We start from the raw sequence: 16,258 nt of genomic DNA, 5'->3' as shown, positions 1-16,258 counted from the left end.
CTACATAATATAACCCAACACCACAGGATGTCTGCTACAGCACCAGTTACCATGGTGAGAGCCATCTGGCCAGGTCGTTCACCTTATGTGTTTGGAGTAGGAGAAGAAGAAACGGGGCAAAAAACTAAGGCAAGCATAAAGATGAGAATTGATGAACATTTCTTTGCAAGGGCACATGTGATTTACTAAATAGAAAAGAAATAGGGCGAGCTGTCATCTTTAATTGAGGTGAAGCATAAGGCTTTTTTTCAAGTTTTCATCTTTATAAGTGTGCGATTCTTTTTTACGTGAGAGCTTTTGCGTCTATAGCTTGACGTTCCCATCTAAATGGACTAATGCAATAGTAACTAGTCTTAGAAAAGGAAAGCTTGTAACGAACGATTTCTTCTGTTCAACTCACAGTATTATAGACTTTATCCGTCCTGAATTTGAGCTTTGTTAGAATCAATGTTAAAAAATCCAGCCTCAGTCATTCTTTATTATATAGACCTAACAAAAAGAGCCGTTTTATTTTCATACTTAAGGTACAGAAACCTGACTTGTAACGAACAAATTTGTTCCGTATAACTTACACAGTGATTGGGTCTACCCGTCCTGAATTTGAGCTCATTACAAATCAATGTAAAAAAATTCAACCTCAGTCATTATTTATTATATAGACATAACAAAAAGAACCACTTTATTTGCATGCTTAAGATACAGAAATCTCACTTGTAACGAACAAATTTGTTCCATACAACTTACACAATGATTGGGTTGATCCACCTTGAATTTGGGGTTTATTAGATCTCTATGTAGAATCAATGTCGAAAATTTCAACCTCAGTCATTATTTATTATATAGACATAACAAAAAGAGCCCCTTTATTTGCATACTTAAGGTACAGAAATCTACCTTGTAACGACCAAATTTGTCCCGTACAACTTACACAGTGATTGGGCTGATCCACCTTGAATTTAAGGTTCATTGAAATCAATGTCTCCAAATCCAACCGTAGCCATTTCTTATTCTATTGAACATCGGAACATTGCCTCCCTAATCTCTTTCTGATCGTCTAAACGCTGCAAAAGTCGATGCATTGCCTCGGGAGCGATCGAATAAGCTTAGGATTAACATCTTATTCGTGGTTTAATTGATCGTGCTTACAGCAATCTTGGCGCAGGGACAAAGAGAGCCGCCAGAAAGAATCCTCATCGGTGGAAATCATCGGATGACTTGTAACTCAACTCGACAAGTTCGATTTTACCGAATCGATGTTGAACTTGAGATGATTTCGAAGTCAGCTGATCCGACGGCGGCCTTGAACAACTTTCAAAGTGAGCAGCACTTGACTCGCAGTCATTTATCGAAGGATTATGCAGTAATGTTACGGACTTAACTTGCCGATGTGCCCAAACTAGTTTGACAAGCTCAATAAAAGTATTGCAAAATGTGCATAGGAACCTGTCTTTAAAGCCCCTGTCACATGTATAGATATAGCCGAATATGGTCTCAGGAACACTGCCGAACTCAAACAAGGGCTTGGAGTAGGTCGGGAGCAAGGTCGGCTGTGGCTGGCTGGTGTTTTGCGAGGTAGGTAGTTGGATGTGCCAGTCGAATTTTTCAAAATGTTTTAAACATTCGGCTGTAGGTCGACTGGAGGCTGGGATATGGTTGGATACGCATGAGCTATCCAGAACCGTGCTTGAAGATGGTTGTGAATAAAGCATGGTTGTAGATAAAGCATGATTCTTGCTAAAGCATGGTTCTGGATAAAGAATGGTTCTTGCTAAAGCATGGTTCTTGCTAAAGCATGGTTCTGGACAAAGCATGGTTCCGGATAAAACATAGTCCTGGATAAAGCATAGATCTGGACAAAGCATGGTTCTGGAAAAGGCATGGCTCTGGATAAATCATGGTTCTGGATATAGCATGGTTCAGGATAAACCATGGTTCTGGTTAAACCATGGTTCTGAATAAACCATATGCATGATTCTAGATAAAGGATCATAAAGCATGATTCTAGATAAAGCATGATAACTTCTGGATACAACAACGACCCACGACAACTCGTGTTAATCCATGCCGCCCCCCTACAACGCTGGCGCGCCAGGTCGCGCGATCAATCGCCCTCCCTCTCGCCCGCCATTTGTTTCAACAACTTGACATGTTTCCAATTATCTTTATTAGCCCGTCGCCATTACTCACCGAGCAGCCACCATGTCTGCGGAGTCCCCAGGGTGGAGCTCCGAAGAGCAGATGCAGATTTCATGAGGAGTCGGGAAGTGTGTTAATGTTTGCAGACTCTCGGCAGGCTTCAGGCGAACAACAGGGGTCAGTGGATCTGAAGGACAGGGAATTCAGAGCCATGACATTCTGATGTTGAATATTTAATTCGCTGTATGCGTAGGATCTAGTAAACTACTAAAGAGGGACCTTTACTACTAGTTTGAAAAAGTTTGTGGCATCACATGCACAACCAGGGTCAGTGAATCGGGATGGCAGAGAATCTGAACAGCAAATACAGCGACATGACACTGTGACGTTGAATATTCTAGTCACTGTGTGGAATCTGGTCAACTTCTAAAGAGCTAGGGACCTTTACTACTAGTATGAAAAAAGTGTCTCATGCTCAACCAGGGTCAGTGAATCGGTAAGACAGAGAATCTGAACATCGAATTCAACGCAATGACACCTTGACGTTGAATATTCTACTCGCTGTATACATAGAATCTTTGAGTAAACTAGTAAAGAGGGACCTTTACTATTAGTTTGAAAAAGTTTTTGGCATCACATGCACAACCAGGGTCAGTGAATCGGGATGGCAGAGAATCTGAACAGCAAATACATGACACTGTAACGTTGAATATTCTAGTCACTGTGTGGAATCTGGTCAACTTCTAAAGAGCTAGGGACCTTTACTACTAGTGTGAAAAAAAGTGTCTCATGCTCGACCAGGGTCAGTGAATCGGTAAGACAGAGAATCTGAACATTAAATTCAGCGCCATGACACTGTAACGTTGAATATTCTATACCATGTGATATCTGGTAAAAGTTCTGGCCTACTTCTAGGGGTTTAGGGATCTTTGCTACAAGTATTAAAAAATTGTCTTTTGCGTCACACGCTCAACCAGCGGATGCAGATTTCATGAAGAGTCGGGAAGTGTGTTAATGTTTGCAGCCCCTTGGCAAGATGCCTGGGGCTTCAGAAGGTCAACAGGAGTCAATGAACATCAAATCCAACGCTGGGACACTGTGACGTTGAATATTCTAGTCACTGTGGATTCTATTAAACTTCTAAAGAGAGATCTTTGCCATGAAACAATTTGTCTCTGATATTATATGCTCAACCAGGGTCAATAAGTCGGGAAGACAGAGAATCTGAACGTCATGATGATGAATATTCTACTCGCTGTAGAATTTAGTAAACGTAAAAAAGAGGAATCTTTTATACATTGATGAAGGCTAGGCATCCCGTAACCCCAACTCTTGGTGATACAAAACATGTCAAGCAACTTGATACATTCTCCAAAAAGTCATGGTCAGTCCAGTATCTTTCATCAGTGACTGGGAATGACAAATGTTTTACTATGAAACAATTTGTCCTTGGTGTCATATGTTCAGCAAGGTTCACTGGGTCGAGAAGAATGGCAATATGAGCATCAAACTTCTTTGCATCTGTTCTTCTGGCATGGCACCAAGTTTGGAAGAAGAAACGCGCAGTACATCTGCATTCCTCAGTTGCAATTCACTATCCTTTCTTGAAAGAATCTTGAAAACTTTCGAGGAGACTTTAGGAAGAATCTATAAATAAACCACACTCTTTTAATACCAACTGAAACTGGCAAATCATAAGCTGAATAAGTAGAAGCTGTTTAGATCAGTCTGAGAATTGAGAAGACAATGAAGTTGTACATAGAATAGAACCCTGCACTCTTTTGGCATACCACCAACATGAATGAAAAACGGGAAATACATTTCACGTTCTTCAATTCCACCATACGATCTACAGCAATTCTTCTCGGAACAGATAAAAACATCGAACATAAAACTCACAGCAACTCTCTTTTGGCATGGCACCAACTCTGGAATAAGAAACAGGCCACGCATCTCATGCATTCCCGAATTCCAATAACGATCAGTATTCCTTCTTTGTGAGCAAGACGGTATCTGCGAAGAAGAATTTTCCTCATTTGCATGATTTGTTAGACCGCCCACGATATCTTTAAGCCGGTGCACACGCAGTCTTTGATTCGTGCCAGAAGTTTTCTCTGAAGACCTGAAGATTTATTTCACGGTCTTTCTTATCGTTTGAGCTCGCAGCTGAGCGGCAGACAAAATTTCTCATGCAGGCTCGGGGGATCGTCTGAAATCTCCGCACGAAAAACATCAAGAACCGCGAAGCTTTCCGCCAAAGTACGGCAATCTGGAAACTTCACACGGTGTTCTTTAAAGGCATCCAATGCAATTTCAGGACAGCAAAACTGGAAATATGCTGAATAAGGCAATCTTTGTGATATTGACACATGCTGCTTTACATTAGCACATTTGAGTCAGCATTTCATACTTTGGGCTTTTAAAACGAGCCCAAGACGAGTCCTTTCTTTTCTGGGCGGTGCCCTAAAATCAGCCAAAGGCCCTTCAAGTAACCATGTTCCGTCAGAATTTCGGGAATTTTTGCTCCATAAGGGTTAATATACACTAGGATAGTGTGGTTTCAACTTAGTATGTAGATTAATGACTAGAATGTTGCCTTTGAAAAATCAGGTTTTCAAGCCTTAAAAACTGCACTGGATGCCTTTAATGCTCTTCAAAGGGAGGACAATTGTTTGATAACTCCCAAACTTGGTGACTAGGCATCTTTTTTCTCATTGTATGTGCACGTGCATGCTCGTATCAGCAGTGAATTGAGCTTTTTATTGATTTTATTTGAGTTTTATTTTAGATGAACAATTAGCCTCAAAAGAGGGTATTCTTCCTGTGGTCTACACATTACATACATATATGCATACATGTATTACAATCGAAGAAAAACGTTCAACGACATTAAAAAGTTAACAGCATGGAGTAAAATAACACAATTCCTTAAATACACTATTTACAGTCCAGAACTTTCATCCATGAAGTCAATTCGGAGTAGTCAAAAGTGGACAAACGTAGTAATTTTAATCAATCTTGGGAAAGGGGATTCGAAATTTAACTTAGCAACTATTTTGCATGGAATGCACTGATAAAAATCAAATATCAATGGAATCACCAATATGTCAACATGAATGTTTACACACAAGAAAAAAAGCCGTAAAACTTTATTATGATCGTTCCTCAAAACGTCTCTCGCAATCCTGATAACCACAAAATTTTATCAGCAACTAGAATAAAGATTTGCCATCATGATATTTAGATAAAACACCAATAAATCAGACACACAGGCAGCACGTTGTAACTATGACTTACTGTAAAGCAAGACAGATAGACACTTAGCTCGTCGTCTTCAAATTTACGACAGTTACGCCCAGTGTACAGCTTTACTCGTCATAAATATCACGCTGGATTGCATAACGATGACGTTTTACGGCGGTCGTAAACTACTGAAAATCTGAGCTCGTTATTAACTGGCTGATGAACGTTTTACGGCAGAAAATCCATGTTAACCAGTCCAGGGAATAGTCGTAAAACTGATGGACTGTCATCGAGGTATCTGAGGTAGAATTTACGGCAGCGACAGTCCCAAATGTACGTAGTTTGTGGGGTCGTGTGGCGTAGCGGCAGAGTGCTCGCCTCGGAACCAAGAGGTCCCGGGTTCGAGTCTTGACATGTCACAGATCTTGTGCCCTTAGGAAAGGCACTTTACACGACATTCTTCACTTCGCTCACGTGAACATGAGTATTTCATTGTCCCCCGTGTTGATGGCGGCATTAATATGAGTTGAAAAAACTTGAGTGTGCCGTCACCACGTCTTGTGAGTGTTGGAATATAAAAAAAGAATTTATGGCAGCGACAGTCCCAAATGTACGTAGTTCTGCACAAGTGTGAGCAAAAGATAAAGCACAATACTACCCTAGCTTTTTAATGACCCGTGCATTGTAGAAGGAAAGTAAGATATAAGTAATAACACCCAAAAAATTCGTGTTAATTGGGGGGGAATTTGTGTAACCTTCTTTTACAAACATCTGTCAGATACTTTTGTCATCGTGACTGCACCCTTATAAGAATTATGTAAAAAAAATGAAAAACTATTGAAATAGAATTCAGTTATTTCGTCAGTTCACAGTACGTTTCTATACATTTTTAAACGTTTGGTTCAACCATATCTACATGTACGACCAGATTCGCAGTACGCGTTTATTATAATGACAGTGTATTTTGCCATCGCAAAACTGAATACAAGGCGTATTTCTCAGTGTGTCCTGCAATGGTTGGAAATATTTTTTTTTATTCAGAAGCACAGTGATGAGTACAAATAAAAGGTTAGGTACAACTCACACTTTTACCACTTTTACAATAGAAAAAATAGCGTTAACAAGACATTTGAAAAATTATGGATAGCACGAGTCAAACCTCCCATCCCAGAAGAGAAGGAAAGCATAGCAGGACACATACAACTAGAAGCGTTTTGTTTCTGTGATGTAGTTTTGCGCGGCTAAGATAATTTCACAGTTATGCTTTTCAGCCCCCAAACCGGCCCCATGCCTATTTAAGTCTCTAAGACGTGTCTTTGACTTATTGATGTTGTTTATTGAGACATCCTGGCTGACGACTAATTCTTCAACACGTCGCAAAGGAAGATAAACGAATTTCAAAATCGATACAAATCCGTTGGGCTTTTGTGTGTGAAATAGACGCTAAAAATGCAAAGCAAATGCATAATGTTTTCCTTGAATATTTTGCAGTATTAGACTTTACAATGACAGTGATAATGGTTCATCGGGCCATGCCTGTCCTTTCCTGTTGTAGATTGAATGGTGTTTGTACATATTTGTATATAGTGAGTTTCCGTTTACTTGTTTATTTTTAAGCAATTGTTTGTAAAAAAAATCGAATGCACAATTCAAGGGTGCATTAGCATTCCCTAATTTTGTATGATTTTGTCTGATTGAATAAAATTGAAATTGATTGAATAACCTAGGCTGACGAGCTACTGCTCTGTTTAGTCTTACTCATATACTAGTATATCCACATACTAGTATGTGGCGAAGACAAGCCGAGAGAGAGAGAGTATGTGGCGACACGAGTCCAACTCTGTCCTGATACTTGCTACATAATGTAACCCAACACTACAGTGTGTCTGCCACAGCACAAGTTACCGTGGTGATAGCCGTCTGGTCCAGGTCATTGACCTTATTTTTTGGAGGGGAAGAAGAAGAAACGGACTAAAAATATACTTTCCTTCTGGAAAGTCAAACATAAAAAGGTTTAAAGAAAGGGGGAGCGGTGAAGAAAATACCAAGGACAGAGGAATAAAAAAAATAATAAGTTGAAAAAAACAATGCATACAGGTAGAAAAGATGCCCGAACAAATTACGGAATTTGAACCGCAGTTAATCATAGATTTTAATATACCTACAACTTCAGCTAAAGAGGCGTCAATGATACGCCAATGCGTTGTGTCCCGATTCTATAGACATTTAGATCATCATGGCATTTGTAATCGAGAGTTTGTCTGTCTTTAGCTTACCCAGTGTGAAACATATTCTGCCTCACAACTTTGAAGTCGAAGTTCGTGAACGTTTGCTCAGGCGGCAGGTGGTAAGATAGTTTAGGAGACGCCAATGATGACAGATGGGCTGACAGGCGGCAACGTTAGGCATGCAGGAGACCAAAAATCTGATAAACCACCTCGCGAGTTCTCACCTAGGTGGACACTTAGGTGCTTTAATTAAATTCTGTCGGCATTAGCGCGACTGTGGTGCTACCAGTGGGAGGGTTGATCTAGCGGTATGGAAACAAGACGTGGCGTTTCTGGCAGAATATGAAGACAAAGCGCGGAAAACGCAGGCAATAGATTCTAATATACGCCATTTGTGAGTGTAATCGTCTTAGGGTGCGAGGCGAAGGTGTTGGGAAAGTATGAGTCATCGCGATTATTGTATCAACGACTCCAGCAGAATTTTCTTGCGGTAAGAAAGAAGGATGGTCCTAAGATTACTCCCTGCATGGGGAACAACTCATGAGGTTAGAAAGCATAACTTGAAAAATTCCAGAAAAGCAAGCATCAATTCTGAGACTCAGCGCATCTCTGGTGGTGCAAAAGAAAGGTTGACCCAAAATTGATCCACGAAGAACATCAAATAACGATGCTTTCAAGTATGACTTGAAAAGTTACGTTAAATAAAGAGTCATTTAGCGACTCGAGCATATTCTTGGTGGTAAAAAAATGTTTCCCTAAGATTGCTCTCTGGAGAACAGCACACGAGGTGGTCCTAACTTTGAACCTTCAGTTACAAGGCATGGCTTGAAAAGTGTCAGAAAGCAGAATCACCGTATGTAAAGATATATTGTTGAGAAACACTATATAAAGAGGCCCTAACGCGTTAGAATGAATGACTTGAAAAGTTTCGGGTCAACTCAAGTGTTATCGTATGTGATATCAAAATGGGCGCCGCCATATGCGGCCATGCTAATGGTTGAGGGAGGGCTTTAACTTTTTTAACTTACTAGTCTCATCCGATAGTGTGAGTAGATAATTTCTGCCGAACTCTGTTATATGCCTAGTTAGTTGTTGTATGTTGTATGTTGGCATAGTTTCGCTAGGTGGTGTTTGGAATGAAAATCAGGGCTTAATACTGGGTGTATATGCCCCCCAGTGCAGCTAAGATTGGAGCTTTGCAGCCATTTCTGATGTCTACCTGCAACAAACCAGTCCATGTACTGGGTGTATTACGTTATGTTGATTTTTATTTGCTGCATTGATCAAATATGAAATATAAAACAAATAATGGCAATGGTCTCTGAAGATCTGCCGACGCAAAGTCTCTAACACTATCGTGATAACAGACAACTCCGAATCTAAAACAATAGTTGTTTTCAGTCTATAGCAATAATTGTTCTCAGTTCTCAGTATAAAACAATAAGACCACCAGTCTCCAACACTACAATCATGATAACAGTCTAAAACAATAATTGTTCTCAGTTCTCAATGTAAAAGCATAATTGTACTCGATCTAAAACAATTCTGTCCTCAGTTTTCTGTCTAAAACAATAACCGTTTTCATTTCTCAGTCTAAATAAAACAAGTTGTCAGTTCTCAGTCTAAAACAATAAAAACATCAGTTTGCAATGATAACAGATATTTCTCAATCTAATACAATAATTTTCTTAGTTTTTAGTTTAGAACAATAATTGTTCTCAGTTCTCAATCTAATACATTAATTGTTCTTAGTTCTCAATCCAAAACAATTATTGTTCTCAGTTCTCCATCTAAAACATCAGTTGTTCTGAGTTCTCATTCTGAAACAATAAAAACATCAGTCTACAATGATAACAGACATTTCTCTATCTAATACAATAATTTTTCTCAGTTTTAAACAATAATTGTCCTCAGTTCTCAATCTAATACAATAATTGTTCTCAGTCTTAAACAGCAATTGCCCTCGGTTCTCAGTCTAAAACATGAATTCTCCTCAGTTACCGGTCTAAAACAAATATTGTTTTTAGTTCTCATTCTAAAACAATAATATTTCTCAGCTCTCAATCTAAAACAATAATTGGTCTAAAACAACGTAGCTCTTATCAGTTTAAAACAATAAAAACATCAGTCTCCAACACAACAATAATAACAGACACTTCTCAACCTAATACAATTGTTCTTAGTTCTGAGTCTAGTTATCGGACTAAAACAATAATTGTTCTCAGTTCTCAATCTAAAACAATAGATTTTTAGAATCTAAGAATTCAGTGATGGCACTGCCCTACCAGATCATGTAGGTTCATTTCTTCATTATATTAATCATCATGAACACTAGTTACGGAGTTTGTATTAATTTCAGTCATTCAGGACTGGTCCTCTGTTGTCTGAACATGATGGTTGTCAATATCTTCATACTGGTAATAATGATCACAGGTCATTACGTTAATTGTGTTGTTTGTCTTAATTTCAGTGATGGTCTTCTGAGACTGGCCTTGCCCTGTTTGATCAGGACAATTGGTAGATATTGGGCTCTTTGCTTGTGATCGCTCACCTGCGTACATAGTATTTGGCTTTAATGCAGCTAGCATTCCATCATGTAATAGACCAGCGTTTAGAGACTGTAAGTTAGCCTGAGACTGCCCCTGCCCTGTCTGATCATGGCTACTGTTAGATGCTGTGTTCTTTGCATACATAACATTTGATTTTAAGGCAGCTAGCATTTCATCATTTGATAGATTACCAACATTTAGAGGTTGAGTGTTGGTCTGAGACTGTCCCTGTCCTGCCTGATCATGACCACTGTTAGATGCATACATAGCATTTGACTTTAAGGCAGATAGCACATCATCATGTGACAGATTACCAACATTTAGAGGCTGAGTGTTAGCCTGGGACTGCCCCTGCCCTGCCTGATCATGACCACTGTTAGATGCATACATAGCATTTGACTTTAGGGCAGCTAGCATTTCATCATGAGATAGATTACCAACTTTCAGTGGTTGAGTGTTAGCCTGAGACTGACCCTGTCCTGTCTGATCATGGCCACTGTTAGATGCTGTGTTCTTTGCATACATAGCATTTGACTTTAAGGCAGCTAGCATTTCATCAGGTGACAGATTACCAACATTAATAGTTTGAATGTTGGCCTGAGACTGCCCCTGTCCTGTCTGATCAAGACCGCTGGACGTTATAGTATTTGTGTTGTTACCAACATCCAGGCCTGAAGGAGGTATCTTTGTTCTCCTTACGTACCTCACTGCACAACTGATGATGACCAATATGACAATGCAAGCTACAGAACCAAATACAGAGCGAATGAGAACAGGTAGGGGGAAAGCAGATTCATGGGAACTGCTGCTTTCTGGGTTCTGTTCCGGAGTGATTGTAAGGGGAGAAGTAGAAGTAGGCGTGACTATGGTTTTGCTTGGTTTGCCTGCAGGATGCGCTGTTGAGCCAGCATTTTGTTTGAACTGCCGGTGATAGCGAGACTTAGCGATAATATTGTGAGACTTATTAGCACTTTCTGATTGGCTAACATGGGGCTGTGTGGCAGATGTGGAGCCTAAATGACCTGCTTTTGGATTTGCAGATGTGGAGCCTTCAGAGAATTCTGTATGGCTTACATAGCTTTCTGTGCTGCGAACTGAAGATGTTGACACCTCAGATGAGGTGAATGAGGTTTGGATATCAACAGTTAGTGTTGACACTGTAGGCTGGTTCTTCACATGTCATTTCTTCAGGATTGACGTCTTTGAGCTTCTTATACATGAATATGACGGGTTTCTTACATATTATCTGGTCTTTGAATGAAGGAAATTTAGTTGTATTTAGCCTGAAGGGCACCATTCTACAGTCACAATGCCAGGGGTTTCTGTCAAGTTTTATGGTGGTAATAGATGGCAACAACGCCGAAGGAGAAATAGCATTCAGCCTGTTATAGCTAAGGTCCAAATTCTCTAGCCGTGATATGTTTGCAAACGCAGAGGGCTGAATTATATTTATCTGGTTGATCTCCAGACACAACTTTTTGAGAAGGGGTAGGTTTGCAAATGCACCTGCCTCAATCTTTGTTATCTTATTGTCGTTCAGAGTCAACGTTTCGAGCCTGGGTAGGTTTGCAAATGCACCTGCCTCAACCTTTGTTATCTTATTGTCGTTCAGAGTCAACGTTTCGAGCCTGGGTAGGTTTGCAAATGCACCTGCCTCAACCTTTGTTATCTTATTGTCGTTCAGAGTCAACGTTTCGAGCCTGGGTAGGTTTGCAAATGTGCTAGCCTGAATCTTTGTTATTAGGCCTTGACTCAGCCGCAACGTTTTCAGCTGGGGTAGGTTTACAAATGTACCTGCTTGAATAGTTTTTATCCGGTTCCAGAGGAGATTCAAATCTTCGAGCCGGGAAAGATTTGCAAATGTACCTGCCTGAAGCTTCCTTATCGAGTTTGTGGATATGGATAACATTTGGAGCCGAAACAGATTTTGAAATGCACCAGGCTCAATCACTGTTATCGCGAAGTTGCATTCCATTTGCAAATCTTCGAGCTGTGGTAGATTTTTAAATACACCAGACTGAATTGCTGTTATCTTGAGGTAGCCCAGCCCCAGACATTTGAGCTGAGGGAGTTTCGCAAATGCGCCAGGTTGAATTTCTGTTATTGGGTTTTGTTGCAGCCATATTTTTTTGAGCTGCGGGATGTTTGCGAATGTACCAGACTGAATCATTGTCAGCTGGTTCCTAATCAGGTACAAATATTCGAGCTTGGCTAGAGTTGCGAATGTTCCAAGTGGTATGTTGGTTATTTTGTTACTGTTTAAATCTATCTCCTGTAGAATGGGTAGATTTTTGAATGTTCCAGGATGGATGTTACTTATTTGGTTGCCCTGTAATTGCAAACATCTAAGTCTAGGTAGATTAGGGAAACACTCAACAATGCTAACACGATTATATTGCAAATTCAACCATTTTAAACGCTTGTACCTTAACAATTCAGTTCGATTTACAACTGTAATCAGATTACCCGCCAAAACCAACGCTGTGGTTTCGGTTGAGAAGATTTGAGGGATGGTGGTAAAGTTCCTGCTGCTGCAGTGGCAATCCCTCCATGGTCTACAGTGGTTACATAAGCCCGGCAAGTCACTGCCAGCTGATGGCGTGTTGATCTCCTTCAAGATGATGAGAAGGAAAATCAGAAGGTGTCGCAGCTTGTTTTCCATGGGTCCTGAAAGAAACAGGAACACGCTCTATGAAGTTATATCAACTTTGTCTTGGGATTTAAAAAAAGATTGATTTTCTTATGACACCAGACACCAGATTTAATACATACAGTTTCAATGGTAGTAAGCAATGAGCATGGCTTTTTGTATACACTCTATCGTATCCAGTTTCTACTTCTAGGTCTGAATGGGTTAGGGTTAGGATCAGTCACGTATCTCCGCGTATCCAAGCACGAATATTGGCTCCATGCATGTGCACGGTTCTGTATACGCGAGTGGACGCGTGTACTGGGAATGGTTCTGAATACTAGAGACCCTTCCAATCCCATTGCTCATTGGACCATAAAATATCTCCTAATATAAAATATAAAGTATTCATTTCCCTCCCCAAACCATTGAATTATAATCTCCAGACAGGTCATGTGGTGGCTGGCAAGAACACCATTTGCAGGGCATTATGCAATACGCCACTCAGCGAAAAATGCAATTAACATATCAAAAAATAAGCAGAAGGCTGTAAACCCTAAACCTCTTCTCGGAGAGTATGTTTGGTTAGCGAAGAAAAGATGCCAATACAAAAAAGAGAGCCCGATAAAAACGCATAGAATATGTCATAAAGTCAAAGTCTGAAACTCTCATTGGAGAATATATGTGGTAGGTGAACCAACATATACCAGTAAAAATATGAAGCCAGTTGAAAGCACCTAAAAAGACGTCAAAATAAGACAAAACCTAAATCTTTGCTTAAAGTACATGCGATTAGGTTTAATATTTTTAGAAAGAAAACAGTCTGGGACAGTCTCCCAGACAACGTGGTCTGAAAACAACCTCCAGTTATTTAAAAGAACATAATACAAAGCACACGGCAATCTTCTTTCCACCATCAGGACATCTACATGTATAGCTAGAACCCTGCAATTGCTGTAAAGCAATGATTAGCCAGGAGTGTTCTGTCACTACCCAGGCTATTGTTTACGTTAGCACATTATAAAAAAAAGGGCGCAATAACGTATTTTTGAGAGGAAAACAGAGCTAAACTATCACTATTACATGCAATTGCAAGTTGTTACTATACTTTCTACATTTTCTTTGCAATATAACGTGTTTTATATTTCAAGAAAAGAAAATTCATGCAGTGGCGTGGCTTATTTCGTACTACGTAGTGTTAATTGTCTGGGGCTGGCTGCTTGAATATTCAATTAATCACTATTGTTTACTATTTTGCATCTGATATTTTCATCATCCTGGTTGTACCTTCCATATAAGGACATCAGCTGAAGGATAGAAAATTTAATACCTCTTTTACAAGAATTATCTGCGTATTTCTGACAGACCTTTACAAACATTATACGACTGTTTCGTCAGATTACATTTGGAAAAAAGTTTAGTTTACGGGCTGTTTTTCTTTTTTTTATTTTCGGGTGTGGCCACGTTTTGTTGGATGCGAAACAGCTCGGCTCCTGTAGTTTTCTTACATGGTAGTTTGAATGAATCGGGTCCAAGGAAACAGAAATACACCGTAAATGTCAGACAACATCGTTAGAAAATATCACCACTTATCATTTCAGTACCGGTGCAATAACTCAATTGGTACAGTGCTCGCTTTGTAACCGGGAGGTCGTGAGTTCAAACCCCGGCCGGATCATACCGAAATGGTACACACTTCTTTTTCTGCTTAGCACTCAGCACAGAGTGTTGGAAGGTCAAACACACAGTACTACCAGCGGACTAGCCCCCTGCTGTAGTGCCTTGCACAATCTGTGTGTCGCCCAAGGGCTACAGAAATGACATGGGCACCAAACCCTATGCTCTGCATGGAGCACGGGTAGACCTTTATCATTTCAGCATATGCCCAGAGAATTCAGCCATAACAACTTGTCTACAAAAAACGGACCTTTCAAGCAAGTCAAATAGCCTCAGTTGGCACTCTCTGGGTAGAAACTCGTGTAGAACACTGGTTAATGCTGTTAGAAAATGTCATAATTAACAATTTCAGAATATGCTTGGAGAATTAAGCCATGACTACAGCAGAACAACCTGACTACAAAAAAAAAAAACCATTTGCAGAAGAAACAGACCTTTCAAGCAAGTCAAATAGCCTCAGTTGGCACTTTCTGGTCAGGAACTCGTGCCGAATGCCTCAGATACCGGTTGCTGTTGTTCTTGTTCTTGTAGGGTGCGTCCTTCGGTAGCTGATCCGTAATGCCGTGTGACAAGCAACCCAGCATATGCCTTACCTAATGTTAATTGTCTGAAGCTGGCTATTTGAATAATATTAATACATATGCTTACGACGAAAATTGCAATGGTGATTCGGGTCTTGTGATAAAAGAGTTATGCACGTTTATTTTTTTCAATACCTTCACATTTACTGCAAGCAATGTGCAAACCAGGATAATGCCCAGTTTGCGAGACAAGCAAAGGATCGTGTTTCAGCACCTAAGAAATTTAAAAGTCTTTTTTTAAATCCTTTTTGCTTAGTTTCATATTACAAAGAACAAAACAGGTACTGAAAAAATTACCTCCTTTAACATATCAAGCTTAAGACAGAGATATTATTAACATTATAACATTATGCCTATAATTATCATCATATCATCAAGAAAGTTTTACAATTGACAGGATGGGCCTCTCAGTAGTGCAAATATTACCACTATTGACAGGATCATATAACCTCAGCCCTAGAAAAATGGAGTTCCTTCCTAGCTTTCTCTGTGCCATGACCCATACACTAGCGCCCCCTTGCGACTTTGCCATGTATCACAGCAATGCAATATGATACCTGCAGGTGTAGCCATGACATTTTACCTCTGACCTGTCACAGACAGATCATTCTGGGCGTCAACAATCATAACACAAACCTCTGATTCAACGCCCTTCCTGTTTTCAGGAGTAATGATTTCAGACAAGCTAGAGAAAGGCTACGTGGCGGAGAAGAAAACCGCCAGGACTATTTATAATATTATTATTTCAGTGAAAGGAAAAATACAGCCGATGAGTCATACGCATCTAGTCGGTGTAACGTTACACGCGCTCTTTTGTTGATCAACATTAAGCCATGCGTGGCGTCGCGACAGGCGGACATACTCGTTTACCTTTTCGGCAAGGCGATTTATGGGCACACTTAACCTGCCAAGCTTTGTGATTAGTATAGTCTAGTCACTGTAAACAAGGACCCGCTGGACTCACTACAAGACAACTTGGAACCAAGGCTAGGAGGTTTAAATCCTAAGACCTTGTTGGAGGACACATGATCTCATTGAGGGAATTCTTTGCTCGAGGCGATTTCTATGGGCGCGGGGTTTGGCTAACGCAAGACTCATTCTGTATCTGTATAGCCGGTATAACCACCCTTCTGCGTAACACAGCAGCTTCTTTACCGTGTTCCGACACCAATACACCAGTCTGAGTCGTTACGCGGATGTTGTCGGTGTGCCAAC

At 40.2% G+C, this 16,258-nt stretch overlaps 1 pseudogene; it reads right to left on the bottom strand.

Annotated features, from left to right (window-relative positions):
* Nucleotides 1-9,397: 9,397 nt before the first annotated feature.
* LOC109463555 lies at nucleotides 9,398-12,162 on the bottom strand (annotated as a pseudogene).
* Between the last annotated feature and the right edge of the window lie 4,096 nt (nucleotides 12,163-16,258).

Source organism: Branchiostoma belcheri, unplaced genomic scaffold, assembly GCF_001625305.1.
Source record: "Branchiostoma belcheri isolate BF01 breed outbred unplaced genomic scaffold, Haploidv18h27 scaffold128, whole genome shotgun sequence".
In the NCBI taxonomy this organism is placed as follows: Eukaryota; Metazoa; Chordata; class Leptocardii; order Amphioxiformes; family Branchiostomatidae; genus Branchiostoma; species Branchiostoma belcheri.
The sequence above is the reverse complement of the archived record's forward strand: the minus strand, read 5'-3'. Positions and strand labels throughout refer to the sequence as shown.